The 23843-nt window shown below is 40.7% G+C and overlaps 2 pseudogenes; one reads left to right on the top strand and one right to left on the bottom strand.

The window, feature by feature from the left end:
* Positions 1-4003: 4003 nt before the first annotated feature.
* LOC127204915 (phosphatase and actin regulator 3-like) lies at positions 4004-12040 on the bottom strand (annotated as a pseudogene).
* Positions 12041-17517: 5477 nt separating this feature from the next.
* Positions 17518-18980, top strand: LOC127205197 (UV excision repair protein RAD23 homolog B-like; annotated as a pseudogene).
* Positions 18981-23843: the final 4863 nt, after the last annotated feature.

Here is a 23843-nt window from a genome sequence, read left to right on the forward strand (position 1 = left end):
AGACCAGAAAAAACCAGGGCAGGCATGGGGAAGGCATTTGTTTCATTCCCAGAGCTTCCTCCAGGTGATATCTCACTGGTGACTTTAGCACTCTAGACCATAGTTTATTAGTCTATTTACAGGACGAGTTCACACATGACGATGGCCTAGCTCTCATTACAAGATTCTAGAGCACTGGTTCTCAACCTTCCTAATGTTGCAAGCCTTTAACAGCTCCTCATGTTGTACTGACCCAGACCATAAAATTATTTTTGTTCCTACTTCATAACTGTAATTTTGGTACTGCTATGAACTAAGGTAGATATCTGTTATGCAGGACATCTGATATGCAACCCTTGTCAAACAATTTTCAGCCTTCTAAAGGGTAGCGACCTACAAGTTGAGCAACATTTTTCTAGATGAAAGAACCTTTACCAAACAAATCAAGTGGAACAGTAGCTATGACAGAAGCAATCTATTTGAAGTCTGGGTCGGGGAAGGGAGTAGGGGGCAAGGTTGATATCTGGAGAAGATCTCTCATCATCATCTGCAAGAGATGATGATCTGATTATACAGATTGGGAGGGAGGATCCAATGGGTAACTGTATCAAACACATAGCACATAACGTGCAGCCAAATAAGCCATAACCAGTACTAATATCTTATATTTATAAAGAACAGCTCCACACCTTGATGCTAAGTTTTGACATTTCAAAATAGTTATTACAGAAGTGCTAATATGGCCACAATTTAGCCAGATCCTTGGGAATAATGGAAGAGGGGAAGAGAAGGAAAATGCAGAGGCTAGATGACTTTCTTTAAACTGCTGGAGGACTGTAAATTACATATACAAAGCTCTCGTCCATGGGTATCCATTACATGACAGCTTGGGCATCACTGCTGTGTAATGGAAAACTTTAAGTAATTTTTAATGCATTCCCTTGCATTGTCTTGATGAGGTGTAAATAATTGTGTTTACAATGCATATGCTGAAATGTTCTGGGTTTCCTTTTCTTTGTTTAAATTTATACCCAGTCACTGGCTAGAAGAAGTTCCGTGTAAAAAGGAATAATGCAGATCTATCAGAGGGCTGAAGAAGTAAGTCACCAAAGAACAGTTATATTTGATTCCTTTTTTCTAATCACCCCCTAGAGAAAAGTCATTCGGATACATTGGTCTCATGCAGGACTTGAAAACTTACAGAGCAAAGTAGATAAGAACAGAGGAGTTAAAGATTTATTAAGATTGGAAAAAAAGTAAAGAAACGGTTCTATTTTTTTATTACAAATATTGAAAGCCAATTTCTGTTTCCTGGATTTAATACTTGTGGTTTGCCCAACACAGCCATTTCATATTTGTTGTAGAAGCAATTTTTTCAAGTTCTGATGGTATAGTAGGATTGAAATAATAACCTGGCTGCAATACAGGTTAATGTTGCCCTCACATATACAAACATATTTTCTATGATGATAACCGTGCTCTCCCCCATTGCTTTTAAAATCAGTTCCAAATATTGCTTGCAAAGTAATCCTTGCTCTAAATTATTTTACCTATCAAAAGCTCTCCTTCGATTCTGTATTGCCTCGAAAATAAAAATGAAGTTTCTTGCCTGATTGGTCAACATCATCTGTCATATTGCTTTGGGGAATTGGGCTTCATAGTTCCCCCGGCTCACATTTAGCCGGCTGTCTCGCTCCTTCTGCCCTGCAGTCGCTTCCTTCTCCTTAGGCCCTTCCCTTTGGCCCTATCTGTATTCAGCTCAAAAAGCACTTCCTTCCAAGTTGGTGTTCTCAAATTTTCAGTCTCAAAACTCACATATTTCAAATATATCTCATGAAAAAGAATCTCACCTACAAACTTTCTTGAGTATACCCCCAAGGCTCACCACGACTTTTATATTCGCTAAAAAGCAAGAAAGGATAGTTCTTGGGGATAACCTTGTGCTTGCCTCTCATTTCTGAACAAGGTACCCTCCCTCTTGGTTTTCATAGAAACTATGCTACCCATAGTGCCAGGAGTCAGCAAATATTTATTAAACCAGGTCCTGTCTTTAGGCATCAAGGTCGTCTCTTTCTTAGAATTTACATTCTAGTGAAAAGAAGAAAACAAACATGTAAACAGTAACACCAGCAACGACAACAACAAGAACGGTTTTTCGGTAGTGATGGCAGTTTCTGACTGGAAGGTACGCACAAAAAAAACTAGGACCATCACCGCTTCCCTAATAAAACATTCTGTACAAGTGAAATGCTCTAAATGTGCTTATCACAGATCCACTGTGGCCTCACAGCCCACTCAGTCATTTTAGAGAACCCTTTAACCCATTACATCCTATTCACTCACAGAACACTAATCCGGGGGCAGCATGGTGTTATTTCACTGCCACCTGGTAACATTCCTCTTCTTGTATTCTGGTCTCTACCTGAGATCTGATTTCTCTCTTGCCTGAAATTTACAGTAAAGCTTCATTCACTCTCACTGACCTTGATGTACAGTGGATGCTAGGGTAGCCTCAGAGGCCGACTGATGATCTCCTAAGAGTGCAGCAGCAGCACATGTGAGAACTTTCCAAATTACAGTGCTTTCCCATTATCTATGGTTTTATCTCCTACACAGTGAGTTGCCAAGGGTCAGGCACTGTCCAGGAATATTAAATAGAAAACTCCAAAAGCATCAGAACAGTTTAGGTGTGTGTTATTCTGAGAATCATGGTGCTTCATCCCTTTGTGCATCCTCTTCTATCTCACACAGATAACCCATCCCTTCCTCCACTTCCTTGTGTAGCTCAACCTGCTTGTCAGACACTTAGCAGCTGTGTGGATTATCAGATGGATGCATATTACAATGCTTGTGATAAAATAACCTTATTTTATTGACTAAGAACCCCAAAGTACAATAGTTATGATGCTGGCAGTTCTGGAATGCCTGGAATAACCATAAAGTGTTTTCTAAGAGAATAATTGAAAGTCCTCAACTTATAAGAAACCTATATACCAATGTTTATATGATCTACAGTGTATCAAGATATTTTGAGAAATATCACATTCACTTTCTTGTAATCTCTTGATTTTGTTATTAGTCACCATTATCTTTACAGAGATGAATTTATGAACTAAACATTATCATAAGTGTGTATTATAGGAAAATCCATCATATATATCATCTTCAGTTTCAGGAAGTCCCTGGGGTTCTTGGAATACACCCTTGAGGAAATAACAGGTGTGTCCATAAGATTTCAAGACTGTGACAAAATGCCTGGGGGAAAAACAAAACAAAAAAACAAAACAAAACAAAAACCGATTTGTCTCACATTTTAGAAGTTTCAGTTCCAGGCATTTGGCTCCATTGTTGTGAAATGTTGTAAAGCAAATAGCGTACTGGGCATGGAATAGGGAGGCAGAGCTGATACGATCAGCTCTTTATGGGCAAGAACACAAGGCATGAGGTGCAAACCCAGAGACAGCATATATCCTTCAAAGAATTAACCTGATCAATTATCCTCTAATAGACATTCGGCCATAGAGTCAACAGTGGATTTTTCTTTTTTTCTCCCCTGCAATAAGTAGACGTTTAATTAAAGAACAAAATTAACAGGAATCAAAATGTTGGAGCTACATTTTTTTTTCTGAACATCATATAAAAAAGAGAAAATATAGTACATTAAATCACTCTATAACATCAACTTAGATTTCAAATCATCAGGATAAAAATGTCCAGAAAAAAATATACTGAATGAATGATGCTGGGTCACATGTCCATCATGGCGGGCTGAGAGTGTGAGCCTGCATGTGCATGTCACCCACCCTCCATGATGCTGCAAAACTGTAAAACAAGGTTGGAGACAAATGAGTTCTCTTTTGGAAGAGTTACTCTAGGCTTGAAGTGACCCCAACAGTTCACACACCACAAACACCAAAGAAAGGAGTGTGTCCCCTGGGTTGGACTTGTCCTCTTCTCGCAAACACGGCATTTAGTCTTGAGAAAAGTTCCCTGATGAATGAATGTTCAGTGTTGGTATCAAATATTAAACACAAATTCTTCTTAGAAGAAAATCTCTATGCCTGTGGAATCTTGTCAAGCGCTTGCTGGATGTGTGCACCTCCATTTTGTTGCCTTTATACTCATTTAATTCTTTATGAATTGCTGCCTTATCTGACGCTGACAGTCTTGTCCAGGGTTTGTCCGCCCTCGTGTCATAGTCCTGTGCTCTCGCTACTTCAACATAGTTACTAAAACGGATCAGAATTTTTTTCTCAATTCATCCACAGAGGGTCTCTCGTTAGGCTTTCGTGTTAATCTTTGCTTGATTTCTCTACTTTCTTCCTGCTCTAACCGATCACTTTTTTGTTTCAGAGTATTTCTTCTCTCCAGCTCCTCCACGGCAGGAGCTATTTGGACAGCGTAGCTATTTGGACAGCTTCGTTTCTATCTGCTGTCAGACCTCCTGGCTATCTTCAACGGTCCTCCTGAGGAAGATGTTCCGGTCTTCTAGCTCCTGCTTGGTCGGCCCGTTCCTCAGCTTTGCTCCTAGCAGCTCCTTCTTACACCGCCATGGCAAGAGGAGATGACAGAGTCGTTAAGTGCCTCCTCATCCTAAAACAGAACCAAGTCATCCTTGAGCTCGGAGCTCGGCATCAGATTCCCTGTGTTCTCGGAGTCTTTGGCAACAGGCCACTTGTTCTCTGAGCCCTCATCAAAGCTCCACGCTTCTCGCCCCACTCCGCATTGCATGTCCTGGACACATCCATCCTCTTTTTAGGAGACCCTGTGCTTTTCTGTCCTTGAAAACTGTCCTGGTGATGCTCTGTGGCCAGTGCCCTGTGTAGCTCCTCAATCACGAGGCTGAGGGGCAATAGCCTGTGGACAGTAGTGAGATGAGGGGACCCTGCGGAGGTAGCAAGCTGTCCTCGGAGTGCCGAATCATTGCTCTTCATGCTGGGTCCTCAGAAGAGTGCAACTTGATCTGCTACATTTTTTTGTGTGACTTTAAAGCTGGCCTTGGGTGGTGGGGTGGGCAGCAGCGGAGGGCTGGCTTATAGATCTCACCAGGTATCTGGGAGGATTGTCCAGGGAATCAGACCCAGCTAAGGCTTGAAAGAGCTCATCGGTCATGGGCAGGGGGCTGCCAGCACCTACCTGCTTCTTCCGCACTGGATGCAGATGTAATCTTGGCTATGTCTTCCAGATGAGCATTGGAGCACATCCTGGGAGTCCTGGTCTGCCCCACTGGCCACGAGGCTTCCAAGTTGGACACACTCTGAAGTCAGTGCCTCCTCTCTGGTAGGGGACAGCTCACTCTGTGGTAGCTGCAGGTCTTCATTGGTACTGCATGCTTTACTTTCAGAGTCTTGCTCCACCACCTCTAGCAGCCCTTGGTTTATGAGCTCCTCCGGCCTTGCCTGCTTCTTCTCTAGCACCTCCTGCAGCTAGTGCCAGCTTTCACTGAATCTGCCCTTCCCTCGTCAGGAAGCATCTTCCAGCTAACCCCAGGTAAGGCATTCAGAGGATCATCTAGTCACCTCAATGTCCTTACTGGCAGCTAAGCCTTTAAAATGCATGAGCTTTTGTAGAAATAGTTCATCAAACCATTGCAAAAGATGGGTATTTATTACTTGATCCTTATTAAGTAAACCACTTATTTTCTTATGCTACTGTATTTCAGGAAAAAGGGGGCAAAGAGAAAACTATTTCAGAAATATCAATACTACAAATACAGTCATACCTGTAGTCTTAAATTTCTTTTTTTGCTGTTGTTTTTGTTTGTTTGTTTGTTTGTAGTCTTAAATTTCAGCTTTATAATATCAACTTAAAATTTATAAAGCTTAGCATCATGGTGCAAAAAGGATTTTGTTACATTTTTAAATCTCAGTATTTAAAATTAACATAGTTTTGGACTTTCTCCAGTAAAATATGAATACAGTATGTGATATAAGTATTATTTTAAATGATAACTGAGTAGTCAGAATCTGTCAGTAATATAATAAAATTCTGCTATTACTACTTAAAGCTAAATTTAACCAAAATAGTAACTTTCTTGAAATTTACAAAAGAATGTAAATATTTCAAATGACTACCTAGGACATTTTACTCCTATCTTTATTTTTTTCAAAGATTTTAGGAAGAAATTTAGTTCTAGAAGACTAACGTTCTACCAGAGTTCTCAGGCAAAGCTCGATTTATGTACATATTAGTTTTAAGGCTTTATAAATGTGTTTCACTTGGAGCAATAAAATAAAGGGTCACGTGGAAGAAGTGGATCTGTGCTAGTCGTTGTCCTATTGCTGTGAAAAGACACCATGACCAAAGAAGCTCTTATAAAAGAAAGCGTCTAGTTGGTGGCTTGGTTACAATTTCAGAGGCTCATCATCATGGTAAAGAGCATGGTGGTAGGCAGGCATGATTCTGGAGAAGTAGCTGAGAGTTCTACATCAAATCCACAAGCAGTAGAAGAAGAGCACCACAATGGGCCTGCATTGGGCTTTTGAAACCTCAAAGCCCACCCTTAATGAATGCTGCCTCCAACAAGACCACAGTTATTCCACCAAGGCCATGCCTTCTAAGCCTTCTCATTGCTGCTCCATGATGACTAAGCATTCAATATATGAGCCTATGGGAGCCATTCTTATGCAAACCAACAAAGGATCCTTCAAGCAAAAGGAGGTAGAATATGTGTGAGGGGGAAATGGAATGAGAAAAAGAAAAAAGAGAAGACAGAATAGAGGAGGTAATGTGGGAAAAAACTATTTAACAGTAAAAGTCTTGTGGAAAAGCCACTACTGTAGAAGCATCCTAAACTTTACACTTATACACACACATACATTAAAGTTTAGATGTAGTTATGCTATAATGGGGAGAGAACACACCAACCAGATAACACACGCTACTAAATAAGACCCCAGTGAAAGGAATGGGTTACATCTTTTTGAGTTGATGTCTAGTGAGGTCCCATAGACAGCCCCCTCCCCAGGCATTACAAGCTACTGCCATTGCTGCCCTCCAGAACTTAATAGTAAGACCCTATTGCTACAAATACCATATACCCGAGTCATAAACATGGAGAAATCAAATTAATTTTATTCGATATTCCTTTGAGCACTTTATACCAGCATGTATGATATGAGTTTTACCCTACCACTTTTCAACTTTTGTATTGGTTATGACATTATACCCTACAGCAACCATGTTCCTTGGCCATTATTACACTTGTTTTCATCACAAGATCAAGGGACTTAGCTAAGCCCATTCTGTTGTCAGGCAGGTCCTATGTGACTCTGAGATTGCAGGGGTCACCACAGGCGGACATGGGAGATAACTGCAGTAGCTCACCACTTCAGAAATGTACAGTGGTCAGCCAGAAGCTGGGTTAGTGGCTCAGATGTGAGCCTGGGCTCACAGGCTGAGGAATAAAGACCAGGGTCATCACCACCTGGGACTCATGCTGGTGTCACAGCAAAGACACCAGACATTGAGAAAAGTGGCATCTAGAGAAGCTTACATTTGCCTTCTAGCAACAGGAGACAGGAAGAACCTAACATAAGGAAGGGAATGTTTCCTCCTTTAAAGTCTTCTGTTTCTGTGCAGACCAATATCTCATGTTCATATCCCTCACTTGCATATTTACCATAAAAAATAAGTTCATGGCTGGGGAAGTGACTCAGTGGTAAAGCGCTTGCTGTACAAACACAAGAACTCGAATTTGGACCCCCATCATTGATATGAAACTCTGACATGTACAAAGTTTAAGAGCTCCAACCATTTCCTTTTGACACATTTTAAGATACCAATGTGAGAAGTGCTGAACTCATTGACAATTATCTTTGGAAAGTGTAAGTAAATACAAGAATGACTAAAGGGACAGCGTTGTTTCCATTGAAATGTTAAGATGCTTTAAAATGTTATTTTGCAGACATTTTGGAATTAATAAAAAGAACATTTTCTTTGTACTTAAAATGTTTTCATTTTACTATGGAACTTTCAAAACATACATAAAAGATAAAAAACGAGCATTAAAAAACCACCACAAAGGCCCGGCTCCTAACTCAAATGCCTCCTGTCAGACTTTTAATATAATATAATTCCAAATTTTGATAAAAATTTATTCAAATCTTCCTAAAATATTTGCTCAAAACCAACAACTATGACTTAAAAACTTTATAACAATTACTTAATGCTCACAAATACCCAGTTAATGTTTAAGTTTTCCAATTAACAATTATGTTTTTAATTTGCTTAAACATAATATACATGAGTTAATTATGTTTATCCCTTATATAATATACACACTTAAAACCACGTGGTATGTGCCAAAATTATATATGTATGTATGTATATTAAAACTAATTATAAATATTTAAATAACTAAAATAAAAACAAAATGAAAAAATTCCCGTTGGTTCTACACATTGTGACTAGTTGATAACCCTCACATATCCCTTTAACTCAGATTTCTACTCTATTTTTCCTTCTTGAAATGCATTTGTTAAATAATCTGTAGAGTTTTTCACTTTGGGATCTTCAGGACTACTGGCTGTATGCACTGCAATGCCAGATGCAGAGATGATGGGACACTGTGGACCTGTGCTTGTAGAATGTTGACCAAAACCTTCTTTTATAAACGCAAGGTAAAATAGTTAAGTATCCATTTTTGGTTGAATGACTTTTTCTAATAAATTTAACGTTCTCTGTGAGTGACACATGGTTTTATTGTATGCTGTATTTCATGGGAGAAGAAATGGGTTTAGAGGGGCTCTCTCATTTGCTCAACTTTCTATTACAAGCCAGTCTTGGTACAACAGTAAACCTGGGTTCTTCTGTGCACACACTCCTGACTACTGGGAAGCTGTTTTCACTCTCCTGCCCAGCTCTGCTCTGCCTTGCCTTGCAGTGCCCTGCCATGTTCTGTCATACTTTACCATACCCTTGAAATTTGTCTGCTCTGGACCAGATGACAGAAACACTAAGCACTTCCTAGCTATCTTATGTGAGCCTTCACATAATCTATTCTTGCTCATACAATTATTCAACAACTTTAACATAACCAGCAATGTGTTTTGCACAGATGTACAGTAAAGTTTGCATCCATGTCATGAGATGTAATAAGCAAAACCCTTCCATCAGGAAAAGGAGTGGAGTGAGACCAGGATGTACCCAGGATGACACTGAATCCACAAAGAATACACAATTCTCTCGCCTCAGCTCTCAAAGACAAAGATGGTAGATGTAAGCAGCCAAGGCAAGCATGGAACAGAAGCGTCATAATCACAGGTCACTCCTGTGAGTCCTAGAATATAAGAGCATGGTGGTTGTGCTCAACGGATGAGGAAATATATCACTGTAATGCTGCTGTGTCACCTAGTGTACTCCAACACGGTGGGTGGCACTAGTCCCCTATTTGATATCAGCTTTCCCTTCTCTAACTTTGTATTTTCATCTACAGAAACCATGACTTTTGTGTGTTTGATTGTGTGGTTGGTTGGTTGATTTTTGTTTTGTGTTGGTTTGGTTCAGTTTGGTTTTTTGAGACCGGATTTCTCTGGGTAGCCTTTGCTGTCCTGTAGATCAGGCTGGCCTTGAACTCACAGAGATCTGCCTGCTTCTGCCTCTCTGAGTGCTGGTATTACAGGCTTGCACCACCACATTGAGCTAAAAAAACCATGTTCTTTAAAGTAAAAACTTTTAATTTTCAAAAGCCAAATATTTGGAGTTAAAAGTTACAGGCCAAAAAGAAGCTGCAGTAAATAAATGGAAAACTAGCTTCCATTGAGAATAAAAGGAATGCAAGGTTACTCTTTCCTAAAGAACAAGTCTGTCCTCTGAACAGAAAGGGCCACGGCAAAAACTTTTGACTTGCTCTGCCCATGTAAAATCCAAGCTTTCAAAGATAATACACAATTCACAGGTCCGTATGAAGTGTAGTGATCTACCCAGTGAGAATTTAAACAACCTCACAGGCAGACATGCAGAACTCCCACAAGCCATGTGCAGAGGAAAAAGCAAAATACTCTAAGGGACAGGGATATAGGGCCAGGAACCCTTGGTCCAGTCTAGCCCCAGGGCACCTCTACTCAGATGTCACTATCAACCCTGGCTGAGCCCACGGTCCAGAAGACTTGGACTTCCATGGAGGTCATTCAAACCATGGCAGGCTCACTGAAGCACAGGCTGGGAGCAGAACTCTACTCACCCCAGTGTGAGAACTGGCAAGACATCATCCAGTTTGGAAGAAGAGGAGAGATAAAGCCCATCTGCGTCCTATCTGCAGATGATGCTCCTATTCAGTACTTGCTCACACGGGACGGTGTATGGAGGGCAATGTGCATGTACCTAAAGAAGTTGAAGAAAGGCAATCTTTCTTTCCTGGTGGCACATCCCCCATTGCATTGCTGTACGACTATAAGCAGTTGTTCAATTACCCTGAATTTCAAAATCTTCATGTACAAATAGAGATGGTAATATATGCCTCCAAGAAATGCCATAAAAATATAGTGAAGTAAAGTGGGCATGTATCTTGTTTACAGGAGGCAATAAAAATGCCAAAAGGTGTTACAAATAGTTTTCTTCTAATTAATAATTGGGCATTGAGCATTAAGTATACAAATCATAAAAAATAAAAAACAGAACAGCAGTTTCTCTTTTGACAAAATTTCTTATGTAACTAAAAAAAAAAATCATTGCTATGTATAACACATGGGAACCACTAAGAAAGAGCATACTGATACAGGTGAATGGAAAAGCTATAAGGAGACCTGAAGAGGCCATTGAGAAGACTGCTTGTTGTAAACAATATTGGGAAGATTTCCAAGAGCAGGGGGACTTTTGAGTCAGGCTTGAAAGTCACCAAGGAAAGAAGGTGAATGAGAGCGAAGGAACGAGCCCTCCCTCGCCTGGCCTAGCCCTACACACCAGCTTACAAGTAATAGGCATGGAGGCTTCCAGGCGAGATGCAGCAAAGGATGAGCCTGCAGAGAGGGCAGCATCTCCAGAACCATGTTAGAAAAGAACATAGGCAGTGGTGATGCCCCCCCCCTCCTTTAATCCCAGAACTCAGTTTAAGATCATCCTGGTCTACAGAGTAAGTTCCAGGACAATCAGGGCTACACAGAAAAACTTGCCTCAAGTGTGTGTGTGTGTGTGTGTGTGTGTGTGTGTGTGTGTGTGTGTGTGTGTGTGTTTGAGAGAGAAAGAGAGAGAGAGAGAGAGAGAGAGAGAGAGAGAGAGAGAGAGAGAGAGAGGGAGAGAGAGAGAGAGAGAGAGAGAGAGAGAGAGAGAGAGAGAGAGAGAGAGAGTGTCAGTTTTATGGAAAGATGCTTTTTTAAAGTGTTCTCATGAAATTGGAAAAAAATCAATGGCAGAATGGAGCCACATTCAGGACAGAAAGAAGTGAAGCTAGAGACTTGACCCGATATGGAAGCGCAGCCAAAGGAGCATGTTGCTGCTGAGTAGGGCCAGCCTGAGGCTCAGTCCTGAGGCTTGGGCCAAAGTTATGGGGCCTCCCACTGCTGCAGCTCTGGCTGCTTGCCTTGCTGCCTGCAGAAAAGCTCCTGGCATGGGCAGGAGGTATGTAGTGGCCTGGAGTTCACATGGATGCTGCACCCAGACACCCTGCTCAGTCACTAGATCACCCTTACTCTGAGCAACAACAAGACATCAGCGATGGGTCTCAAGGTTAGTCCAGTTCTTCTGGTGCTTCAGAAAGCAGAAACGTTGAATCAGACCAATGACTCCTTGCAATAAGTATTTGCATGTAAAGCTGTTTGGGCAAATACACACACACACACACACACACACACACACACACACACACACATATATATATACATGTATATACATATACATATATATGCGTGTGTGTATATGTGTGTGTGTATACAGTTTGAAATCCCCCTTGATGGAGAAATGTGCATTAGAGAGATGGAAGAGAAGCATTAGGAGAGACGCAGCCACAGAAGCAGCTACAGGCATAGGAGCTCACCTCCAGTGCACAAAGGAGCACACCCTTGCTGAGTGTGGCCACCAAGGCGGTGTACAGCATCATGCAGGCTGTGCCCAGGGGCACACTCATGCTGGCTCTGAGTAACAAAATATCCAAGAGGAAGAAGATGAAGAAACTGCTGTTCTTTTTCTTTCTTTTTTGTATGATTTCTGTACTTAATGCCTCTGGCAGGGACTGGGGAGGGCAGGACTCATTTATCATTAAGGGGCTGGCCACTGGGATTTTGAGCATGCTCTAATAAGTATATAGGCAACACAAATTGGACTTGGTGTGGGTTTTTTTCCTCTTTGGGGGACAAGGGAGGCATTCGGTGGCAGGGTAGACCTGGGAGGAATGGAGTGATGAGTGTGCATTGTATGAAATTCCCAACTAATCAATAAAAGTATTATGTTGGAAAAAAATTTTAAATGCAGTGCCCAACACCACCAACAGAACTTCTGTGATATTTTTTCTATTGAAACAATAGTTAAAAACAAAACCAACAAGTGTGTTGCCATGCTGAAGGCTATTTCACAGGTTACAAATAAACACAGTAAGAACCTCACTAACAAGGATCACTTAAAACAAAGCTCTGCTGGTTCTCACACTTGACGAAGGAAATGCCACCAGATTCCTAAGCAGACGAGGATACAAATATATTTACAATGAGTTTGCTAAAGTTCGGAGCCTCCGTGTAAAAACCAATGCCAAGACAGCCAGTCGAGGTGTTAATATCACTTGCTTGTCATTATACAACAAACACGAAGCTACTTGGTGACAGTACCTGGAGGGTTTGGAGTAACAAAGACAACAGCCACATAGAACCTGCTGTTTATCCTACACACAGCTCACGAAGCTTCAGACCCCTCTGTGGAGCCACCCAACTGGAGTGCCAAAGACATCCCTGTGAGGAACATCTGTCACTGCCTACCCAGTGCTCTGCGCAGTAATGTGCTATTGGACCTTAAATAACAGGCTCAAAGGATGAGGCTAATTTGAAGCCTTGCCAGTTCCATTGCATAAAGATTCCTACCACAGCTAAAGTGTTCCCTCTTTCTGTTGCATAAAAACAATCCCACAGTGGCCAATATCAAGCTATCAACACACTGTCACAGAACACAAAGATAGGGAGGAGCAAGCACGGAGTGTTCTTGGAGTGCCACCACAAAAGACTCAAAACTCTGGCGGCTTTTCAGCTCTCCTGTCCCGTGATTTCCTTGTGCTCTCTCAGCTTCTTCTCAAGGCTTGTAATTTTTAGGACATTTTGTTTCCACTGATGTTTTCTCTGGCTGAAAATAGCCCCTTCCCACATACCAGGGAGCACTCCACATGGCTAGAGTGTCCCTCCCACCTATAATTCAAGCAGCTCTATTTATGTGGTGGGTGACATGGAAAATTTTGGAATCAGGGGTGGCCACAGTGGCCATGTGTTCCTAGATGTTCTCAAATTATAAACGCAAGTGCTGACTTGACAGGAGAGTGTTCTGGTCATTTCCCTCCCTCAAAGATGATGACGCAGAGGGTAAAGTCTGGTAGGCAGCAGCGTATACCCATTAGAAGTTAGTTACTGCTGTCTTGAACACTAGGACCCTGGCTTTTTTCATTTTAAGTGTGTAGGAATACTACTTCTGCTCAGGGGACAGTGTTTCCAGCCACCACTGAGAGATAAGACCTCCAAATCCCTGTGGAGTCCTCAGAGTCCTTTGACATCTCAGACCAATACTCAGAGGCACGGTTGCTCAGAGCTTTTATACTTAGCTTTTTTTACCCCTCGCCTCAGGGAACCAAACACATTCACCCTCAAAACCCCTCCCCCTGCCCAGGGTTTTTAAGTCCCTGTTTCACATGAAATAAACGGATCAGCATCATCTGCCTCATCGAAGATCGTGCGATAGTCATCATTTCTTCTGGGTAAGGAAGGGCTCGCCTTCTCCCTGAAGAATTTATCGCTTGGACCTCTAGGGCTTGACTGCTGGCTGCTTTGAGCTACCGCCGTTCATCAGCATGTCAGTGCAGACTGCTGTCTTTGTCTTCCTAGTGCCCCTCCCTGCACAACAGCAAGCAGCTGACTGTTCTCTAAGCAGCCATTTTGTCCACTCAGACCAAACCAGGCCCCTGTTCTGCCTCTGTCAAGTTTCAGAACTCCAAGGGAGCCTCCATTAAACACCATCTTGCCCAAGTCAGGGCAGGCCCTTGTTGCTGCCTGGCTCAGCTTTTGGAGCCCTGAACTTCTTTGATCCTACACTTCACCCTTTTCCACCCTCGAGTATGCACTTCCTGTTTTGTGCTCAACAGGCCCTGGCTTCCTGACAAAGTCCAGGCTTCTGCCTGTGATGGAATGACAAGTATGTATGCTCAAGCGTTGAACAAGACCCAGTGCCCAGTTAAAGGCACTCTTCCACATTCCTGACCAATAAGGATGACGTCTTCCAGCGTGGTATCTGCTTTGTTTCTCCAAGTTCTATGACTTAAGTATGTGGAGTTTTCTGTAGAAAGATTATTAATAATTAATATTAATGCATGCGGTTATTAACACATATATAAATGGAATTGATTATTCTATTAATATTAATTAATGTTGATTGTTAATTTAGTTGCAGTTATTCCTTAACTGGCAGAAACCTGGTAGGTTTTTTAATAAGCCTTAATGCACCAGAGCTGGGTGGATAGCAAGCCCCTAAGCTTCTTTATTCTCTCCTAGGCACACACCCATGGCGCTTGCCTTAATCATTCCTGTCTGGGCTACTTCCCATTCAAAGATCCCCAGAAATACTTTGCTATTTCTAATTGGACTGTTTCTGCTCAATCAGGCCAGCACTCAGCAGAAGCTCCTCTTGGCCATGTGCTCATCTAACCCATGGCAATCTGCTGCTTTTTTTTTTTCCTCTTTCCTCTCCTCCTCATTGCCCATCTTTAGCCCCCAAGCTCATGAACCTTAGCTCCACCTACCTCTCTTCTGCCCAGTCCAGGCTGTGGGCAAATATTATCCAATCAGGCATAATTTGGGAGGTAAGTTTCACAAACATCATTTTGGATACATGAGAATTTTCTTGTAAGACAGTAAAGATCTCAGGAAAGAAGCAATTAACACTTGAATACATAATAGCTCCCAATCAATCACAACAATTACCCTATATTAAAAAAGATATGTGTGTGTGTGTGTGTGTGTGTGTGTGTGTGTACAAAATAAATTACATATAGTAAGAACAGTTAAGAAACAATTATTTAAAATATTAGGTAAGACTTACATACATATTGTCCAATCCATATGTATTTGAAAACTTATGAGAAGGTATTCTATTATGTATCCTATCTCAGTGCTTTCATAGTTCTGTATCTAAATAATCTTCTATCCTTACTAGTATACTTATCTAAAAACATCTTCATAGACCCAAAACATCTTAACTCCTAAAAAAGTAAGTTTAATTGTAAGACTATAACTATCTAGTCTTTAACCCCATCATAGATTTAAGAATGAAAGGAATATTACCTGAATAAGCAGAAGGTTCAAACGAACAGCTTCTAAAACTATAGAAATGACAAAGACAGTTTACTGCCTAGTCAGTCACCCACTGTCTCTTTATAACGTTGCGTCACCCGCTTCAGCCTTCCAGTCTACTATGCCTGATAGACTTAATCGTGAAGCCAGAAAACGAAGGGCTTGCTTACCTTGTCTTGGCAGAGCCACGCAGTCAACTTAGCTTGTGTCTAAGTCTTGTCCATTTTCAGACAGCATATTGCCTGCAGAGGTATTTTTACCCAGTTGAAGCAAATTCTGAAATGGAGGTCCTATGAAGCTATTGATCTTCTTTCAAGTGGAATGGGGTGCTGGCAGGAGCTGAAATGTCTCAAATCAAAAAGGCCTTAAATTAATAAAAACATGCTTAAATGTCATAATCTTTAGGTCTCTAAGGTTTTTAAAGACTATCTATTCACATTTACATAGTGCATAATAATATCTCTCATCTATCTATCATTTATCCTCTAGCTATCTACCTATCTACTTACCTAGCTACCTACCAATCTAGCTACTATTTATCATCATCATCATCATCATCTATTTACCCATAGTAAATCTGAACAGGCAAACATTGCTTGTTTTTAGCCATTTACTAGCCTAGCTCAACCTAGGATGTATATTTCTGTGATAAACTAGACTAGTATCTGTTATGACCATAAGTCTGATTGACTAACCATTAACTTGCATTATTTAATTATCCTAAATAGTTTATATTAGCAGTTTTCTAAAAGGACTGGAAGTAAATATTGTATTTATAAATGAGTTGTATAGGTTCAATATCTAATACCAGAGTAGAAACATGTGTATGTGTGTGTGTGTGTCAATAATAACCTTAAATTTGTATCAATATACAGAATTCTATACCAATGTATCAAAATATTTGATAATGATATACTTATAAAGTTGAGAAGCAAATTCAACAATCTTTTTTTCATATTATTCTTATATATTTCTTATAAGATATTCCTATATCCCCTCTTTTTCTTCTCAACCCCTTTCCCATACCTTAGAAAGAAAGAAAAATAGAGAAAAGAAAAGAGCAAAATCCCTAGATCTAATTTCCTATATCTTGTTTTTCCTCTGAGTAAGACTATTAATAACTTAAAACCATCCCCTTTGTATCCATTACCCAAGAGAACAACCCAAACCCACCTGCTCTAATCTAAGGGAGTGGGACATTGTTCTTCTTTAGATTGCCGTAGTAAAGATTGTGGGGGACAAACAATTAAGACTTAAATACATAGTAGCTCCAGATCAACAACAACAGTTTGCAGCAATAGGATCACATTATCAAGTTCTGATTAGTAATCAATAACATTGGCAGTAACTGGTTATGTTTGTGTGCCTGGGTAACCATCCTGGCCAACAGCTCCAAAACAGATAACACATTCCTGGCACTGAATTTTTTATTGCTATCCTGTTGTGTCAAATATGTACATAAGTAACTGCATTTAAACTTTTTTAATTCAATCCACTTGTCTATAACTTTTGTTTGTCTTAGTAACACACAAACACAGAGAGAGAGAGAGCGAGAGAGAGAGGAGAGAACGAGAGAGAGAGAGAGAGAGGAGGAAGGGAAGACTATGTGTTTTAGGAAGCTTTATAGTAGTGGACTTCCTGTGTTTTTCACAAAATCTCTCTACTGTTAGCCATTTCTCCTTATACTTCCTCATTTGCCCATCCAACCCCTTTCCCTACCCATTAAAAGAGTATTCCCTTTAACCCTTTATATCAGTGCATTCTTTTTTCCCTCCCTTGAAATTCCTCTCATAACCCCCCTAACCAATTTTTTTACCTCTGTGATTTTCCAAGTAGAATACACATGTATAAAGATTCAAGATACAGTCACGGTGATGGCGGGCCACCAGCCTGTGGTGAGGTTGGTGGAGGTAGCAGGCTCTCCTTGGCTTTCTGGGAGTCCCTCGCGCCTCCTGCGGACCCGGTGGCTGGCGCTTGAGGGAGCACTGCGGGCCGAGCTTACAGGGAAGGCCGCAGTAGCGGCTGAGCAGGCGAGGGAGGGGGTACCAGGGGACCCGGGGCGAGCGAGACTCGGGGCGAATGTGACAAGCCCCCCCCCCCCACCGCCTTCCTCCCGAGAGCGCGAGGATCATGGCCACCCCCGGGGCGACCAGGCCCCGGCATAGGCACCATGCAGGTCACCCTGAAGACCCTTCAGCAGCAGACCTTCAAGATCGACATCGACCCGGAGGAGACGGTAAAGGCGTTGAAAGAGAAGATTGAATCAGAAAAGGGGAAAGATGCCTTTCCAGTTGCAGGTCAGAAGTTAATCTATGCAGGTAAAATCCTCAGTGATGATACCGCTCTCAAAGAATACAAAATCGATGAGAAAAACTTTGTGGTGGTTATGGTGACAAAACCCAAAGCAGTGACAACACCAGTGCCAGCTACAACTCAGCAACCAAGTACTCCCACCACTACTGCAGTTAGCTCTACCTCAGCAGCCGTGGTGGCTCAAGCTCCAACTCCTACTCCTGCTTTGGCTCCCACTCCCACACCTGCATCTACTACTCCAGCCTCAACTACAGCATCTTCTGAACCTGCACCTGCTAGTGCAACTAACTCAGTCTGAGAAACCTGCAGAAAAGCCAGCACAGACACCAGTGGCTACCAGCCCTGCACCAGCTGACAGTACACCAGGAGATTCTTCCCGGTCAAATCTTTTTGAGGATGCAACAAGTGCCCTTGTGACTGGTCAGTCTTACGAGAATATGGTAACGGAGATCATGTCAATAGGCTATGAACGATAGCAAGTAATTGTAGCCCTGAGAGCCGGTTTCAACAACCCTGACAGAGCTGTGGAATATCTTCTAATGGGAATCCCTGGAGATAGGGAAAGTCAGGCCGTGGTTGATCCTTCTCCCCAGGCAGCAAGTACTGGTACTCTCCTCAGTCTCCAGCAGTAGCTGCAGCTGCAGCGACCACCACAACAACAATGAGTTCTGGAGGGCACCCACTTGAATTTACGGAATCAGCCTCAGTTTCAGCAGATGTGACAAATTATCCAGCAGAAACCCGTCTCTGCTTCCAGCTCTGCTGCAGCAGATAGGTCGGGAGGACCCACAGTTTGCTGCAGCAAATTAGCCAACACCAGGAGCATTTTATTCAGATGCTAAATGAACCAGTTCAGGAAGCTGGTACTCAAGGTGGAGGAGGAGGTGGAGGAGGAGGTGGTGGAGGAGGAGGAGGAATTGCAGAAGCTGGAAGTGGGCACATGAACTACATCCAAGTAACACCTCAGGAAAAAGAAGCTATAGAACGGTTAAAGGCATTAGGATTTCCTGAAGGACTTGTGATTCAAGCATATTTTGCTTGTGAGAAGAATGAGAATTTGGCTGCCAACATTCTTCTACAGCAGAACTTTGATGAAGACTGAAGGGACTCTTTTGTACCTCACACTCACACCAGTGCATTACACTAACCTTGTTCACTGAATTGTCTGGGGTGACTTGGGCTCATATCCACAATAAATGGTATATGGTAGTAGGTTGGTGGGGGTGGGAGGGAGGGAGCTAGGATTTAGGGCAGGGATACATACAGTGCATGTCTGCTTCAATTAGCAGATGCTGCAGATCCACACAGTGTAAAATACTATTCAACCAAACATCCACCGCTACAGGTCTTTATTCTTCTAAGCAGTAGGTAACTTTTCCTGGGTTTCATTGTTTCTAGTGTACTAGATTCAAAAATTTAGTGTGATGCCCTGCTTTATTATTCCTTTGACTTAACCTTGGTTTCTGAAAGAATCTTTGCTACCTAGAATCTATAGTCTGTTTTATGGCGACACTGGATAATGGCTTTTTGAAATTGAAAAGGAAAAAAAAACCTAATTGGGGAAGAAATGCCAAATTATTGATGGTCATCGTTGCTGCTTCACATAAATATGAAATTGATGCAAAGGAAGCCGTTCTTCTTGTTCAGTGCTGGGGGCGGGTAGAAAGGGGACTTTTTCTTAAAATGAAAATAATTACTGCTATTTTAAAATTTCCTGATCATTGAATGTGATACCCTCAAACATGATTTGAAAAGCTGTACACATACAGGCAGAATTATTTTCCTGTTTACATTGTTTGTTTGTTTGGGGAAATTGGTAGGTGTCTAATTACTTCATTGTTGTATTGCAGTAAAAGATTTAAAACAACCATTGCATGTTTGCTTTTGATGTATCCCTTTGTGAAATTAGCACTTTTGGGGCCAATGAAGAAACGCAGCATTCAGTCTCCTTTCCCCTCCCTTTTCCTCAGTAGAAATGTGTTTGATCAGCAAGTTGTGAGTCAAACTGCTGCCTTTAAAACACACACACAGCTGATTCAGTTTAAAATTAGTGCAAATCTCTCAGAGCTGGGTTCCCGGCACTTGTGGATGTTTTTCTTTATTACGTCATTAGTATTATGTTGCCTTCAAACAGAGGAGGCGGATGGAACTGTACTCCAGCATCTTTTACTGAATCCAAACATGGGAGAAAACTTTTGTATGCTTGGGAGATGTGGCTGGAAAGTACTTTGGAAACTATACAAGGAAGATATCTCATGGCATATTAAAAGAAAAATCTCAAAAAAAAAAAAAAAGATTCAAGATAATATCCACAAATGAGACAGAACATAAGACATTGTCTTTTTGGATCTGGCCTGCCTCACTAAGAATTATTGTTTTCATTTTCATTCATTTTTACCTAAAAATTTCATTTTTATTAGTAGCTGAATAGTGTTCTATTGTTCAATTATTTCATTAGCCATTCATCATGTGATCTCACCTAGGCTGTTTCCATTTCTTGGCTATGGTGAATAAATCAATAATAAACATGGATGAGCATATAGTTCCACCATACATTAAGGTACAAGGCTGATTAAAATGTACTATCTAAGAAATGACACATAAGAAAAAACACTAAAAATATGTTTCCTAAAAATATTTTTATTTTATTGAATAGAAACAGTATGTATAAGTTTACTGTGCTCTGTATGTCTTGGCTATAGATTATGGCTTATTGGGCATGGTTAAAAATCTATAACATCTGTAAAAAAAAAAGTTTGCTTAAAACAAGTAACTCAGGGTTCAAGCCATTCTGGACAACAACACATGGCATGAGGGGACCAAGGAAACAGGTATCTAAAGATAGTTTAAAGTGGGATAAGATTTTTATGTAATTCCTATCCTGTGTTACAAGCTGCCATGTGATATGATGCCACCGTCTTGAGATAGCCATATGGCATAGGGCAACAACTATAGAGCCTCATCTTAAATTGGTATTGATTTTTATGAAAATTCAAAGTCATATTCTTACAACATACTACATATATATGATTAAATCATAGTTCAAAATATTCTTTATATGATGGTAAATTTTTAAGGTTATAAAGATCAATTCAGACTAACAAAATGTTGGATTGCTGACTCTGGAAATGAGTGAGTCTAGAGATAATTTTAAATTGAAGTATATTAATTTTAGAGACATTCATTTGTTTACAATATTAAAACTTAGTTATTATGCTCTACCCTTATTCTCAAAAATGTTAAAAATTACTGCCTTAGTAATATGGTTAGCTTTGTATTCTGAATATGGCTGTTTTTAAACTTCCAACTGCAGCCTCTAAAAACACATGGCTGGCTTCCATGTTGATTTTGGCATTAAGAAGGTGGAGGCAAGCCGGGTGTGGTGGTGCATGCCTTTAACCCCTCCCCCCACACTCAGGAGACAGGGGCAGATGGATGTAAGTTCGAGGGCAGCCTGGCCTACAAAGAGGATCTAGGACAGCCGAGGCTACACAGAGAAACCCTGTCTCGAAAAAACAAACAAACAAAAACAGAGGGCGAATCCATAGCTTTATCACCATTTCAACTGAGGGAAGTCACATGAATGGCTTCCATCTTGGTTGTGGGAGAGTCACGCCATCTTTATTGAGGGCTTCCAGCTGCATTCAATACTCTGCTGAGCAACAGGTACAAGCTCCGTCTTTTAACCTTTTCCTGTTCCGTCTGTAACGACGCACTGTGATAAGATCAGTAGGGTCACCAGTCTCTCTACCAACTCTATCTATGATTGAAAGTTTTTCTTTAATACTATTCAGAAATATAAAGTTATGCTAAGAACTGATGCATTTAAATACAAGATTTAGCTTTATTTAGCATCCTACGTAGGTTTTCAAAGTTAAACAAAAAATAACTATAAACGAAGTTTGCCTATTTAGATTTACTTAAGATAGACATGGTTCTCAAACACTTATCTGCAGAACATAGATTCAAAATATTCTGTTTCATGTTTGCAAGATGTAGTTTAGAGCAGATAGTTAAAGACAGACAAAGATTAACTCAGATATGCTAACCCTCAAGCTTGACAGAGATCTGCTGAGTATGGCAGTAAATGCAGTCATTTAAGCTTATTATGACAGGTACTCCCAAATCCTAGCAGTAACTCCTCAAAGTTTCTGAGAAGATTTGGGCAGGATATATGACTTCAAGTCTGGATTGTGGTATTCTAACCACTGGGCTAGACTGCCTCTAATGCCTCTCTTGCTGCTAGGTCCCAGCTTGAACTGTGAAGAAACTAGACACCCAGAGAGTTCAACAATATTAGCCACCAAGGAAATGCAAGTTTACATTACTTTAAGATATATTGAAATTCCAAAGAATTAAGAAAATTATTATTTTATTTTTAAAAAATCTCACCCCAGTCAGAATAGCCATTACTAGGAATACAAACGACAAGTGCCAATATGGATATGGTTAAGGAAACCCTTCTACACTGTCAGTAGAAGTATAAACTAGTGCAGCAACTTTGAAAACCAGTCTTACGGTTTCTCAAAAAATTAAAATTAGAACTTCCAGGTGTCCCAGTTATAATAGTGTTGGCATATACCAAGCAAGGGTCTTTAGTCACAACAGCTAGGAAATGAATCAATCTAAATGCTCATCAATACAGTAGATGAAAAGATAATGGAAAATGTGGTACATACATACAATGGAATATTATTCATCTATAAGGAATAATGATATCATGATATTTGTAAGTAAATAGGTGGATGAGAGAGAGAGAGAGAGAGAGAGAGAGAGAGAGAGAATATGAATTATGGCCCCAAAACAAATGACATGTGTGCTTTTTTCCCAAATGCAGACCCTATTTAATACTTTGTTTTGTGTATTTAACTTAGAAAAAACAAAATCCAACAAAACTTGTAAGGGGACATTGTAGGAGGACTGACATTAATTGAAAAGAAGAGCAGATAGTTAGTAAAATGAGAGTATAGAAATAGAGCAATGGGTGCAGAAAGCCTTAAGCGAGGAGGGAAGGGACAGCATACAGCAAGATCATATGACAAGACACATGTAAACCTACTATCTCACAGCCCAATTAACAGAAATAATCGGAGGGATAGCAGAATAAAAGCAAAATGAAGTAAAAGGAAAGGATATTGGGATTTTAAGGGTTAAAGGATCATGAGGCGTGGGGAAGGGATGAAAGTGGGTGGGATGTTCTTTAAAACAACTCATGAAACCCACTAGTTAGTAAGATAATTTCAAAATAAAACTTTAAAAATTGTAATGGAACTCAACTGCATGGGCAGACAATGTTACTCCCATACAATATAGATTATTAAATGAAACTTAAAGAGCAAGGCATGAATACCCTTAAGATTTATGGGTCAGAGAGGCCACAGAAGTCTCCAAAATAAAAATTTCCTTTGTCCTTTCCATTGTCCTTGATTACACACCATAACTAGTTGGGTTATGGGGAGGCCTGGTGGCACTCAGAGGAAGGATAGCAAGTTACCAAGAAGAGACTCGATACCCTAAGAGCATATATAGGGAGAGGAGGTCTCCCTCAGTCACAGACATAGGGGAGGAGAGAAGGGGGGGAGCAGGAGGGAGGGAGGAATAAGAGGATACAAGGGAAGGGCTAACAATAGAGATGTAATATGAATAAATAAAAAAAAAGACTGCATTGCTAAAGACACCACAGTCACTTTGGTTGCAATACATAAAGAAACCAGTATCAAACCGATTGGATAACTTCCTCTCTGTTGGAAAGTTTTCATAGTACTTGCTTGTGTCATACAGGCTGCTGGAGAAGGGAGCACATCGCTAATCTTACCTGGTGCTAGACTCTGAATACTACAATATTGATCTGCTAGGCAATATACGTCCATTGACACAAGAGTGGCATGGTTGTTATGAAGTACCCAACCCCTTTCTGATTGTATTTGATTCCTGCTCCACAAGAGAAAACCACATGGCTGGTACTGTAATCCTGGTCAAACTCTTATGGTTAGAGAGATAATAGACTCTGGGATAGAACTGTTATTATTACTTTGCTAAATGGACATGCTGTCAGTTCTTCTTTTAAATGTTAATGCCAGT

This window comes from Acomys russatus, chromosome 21 (genome assembly GCF_903995435.1).
Source record: "Acomys russatus chromosome 21, mAcoRus1.1, whole genome shotgun sequence".
In the NCBI taxonomy this organism is placed as follows: Eukaryota; Metazoa; Chordata; class Mammalia; order Rodentia; family Muridae; genus Acomys; species Acomys russatus.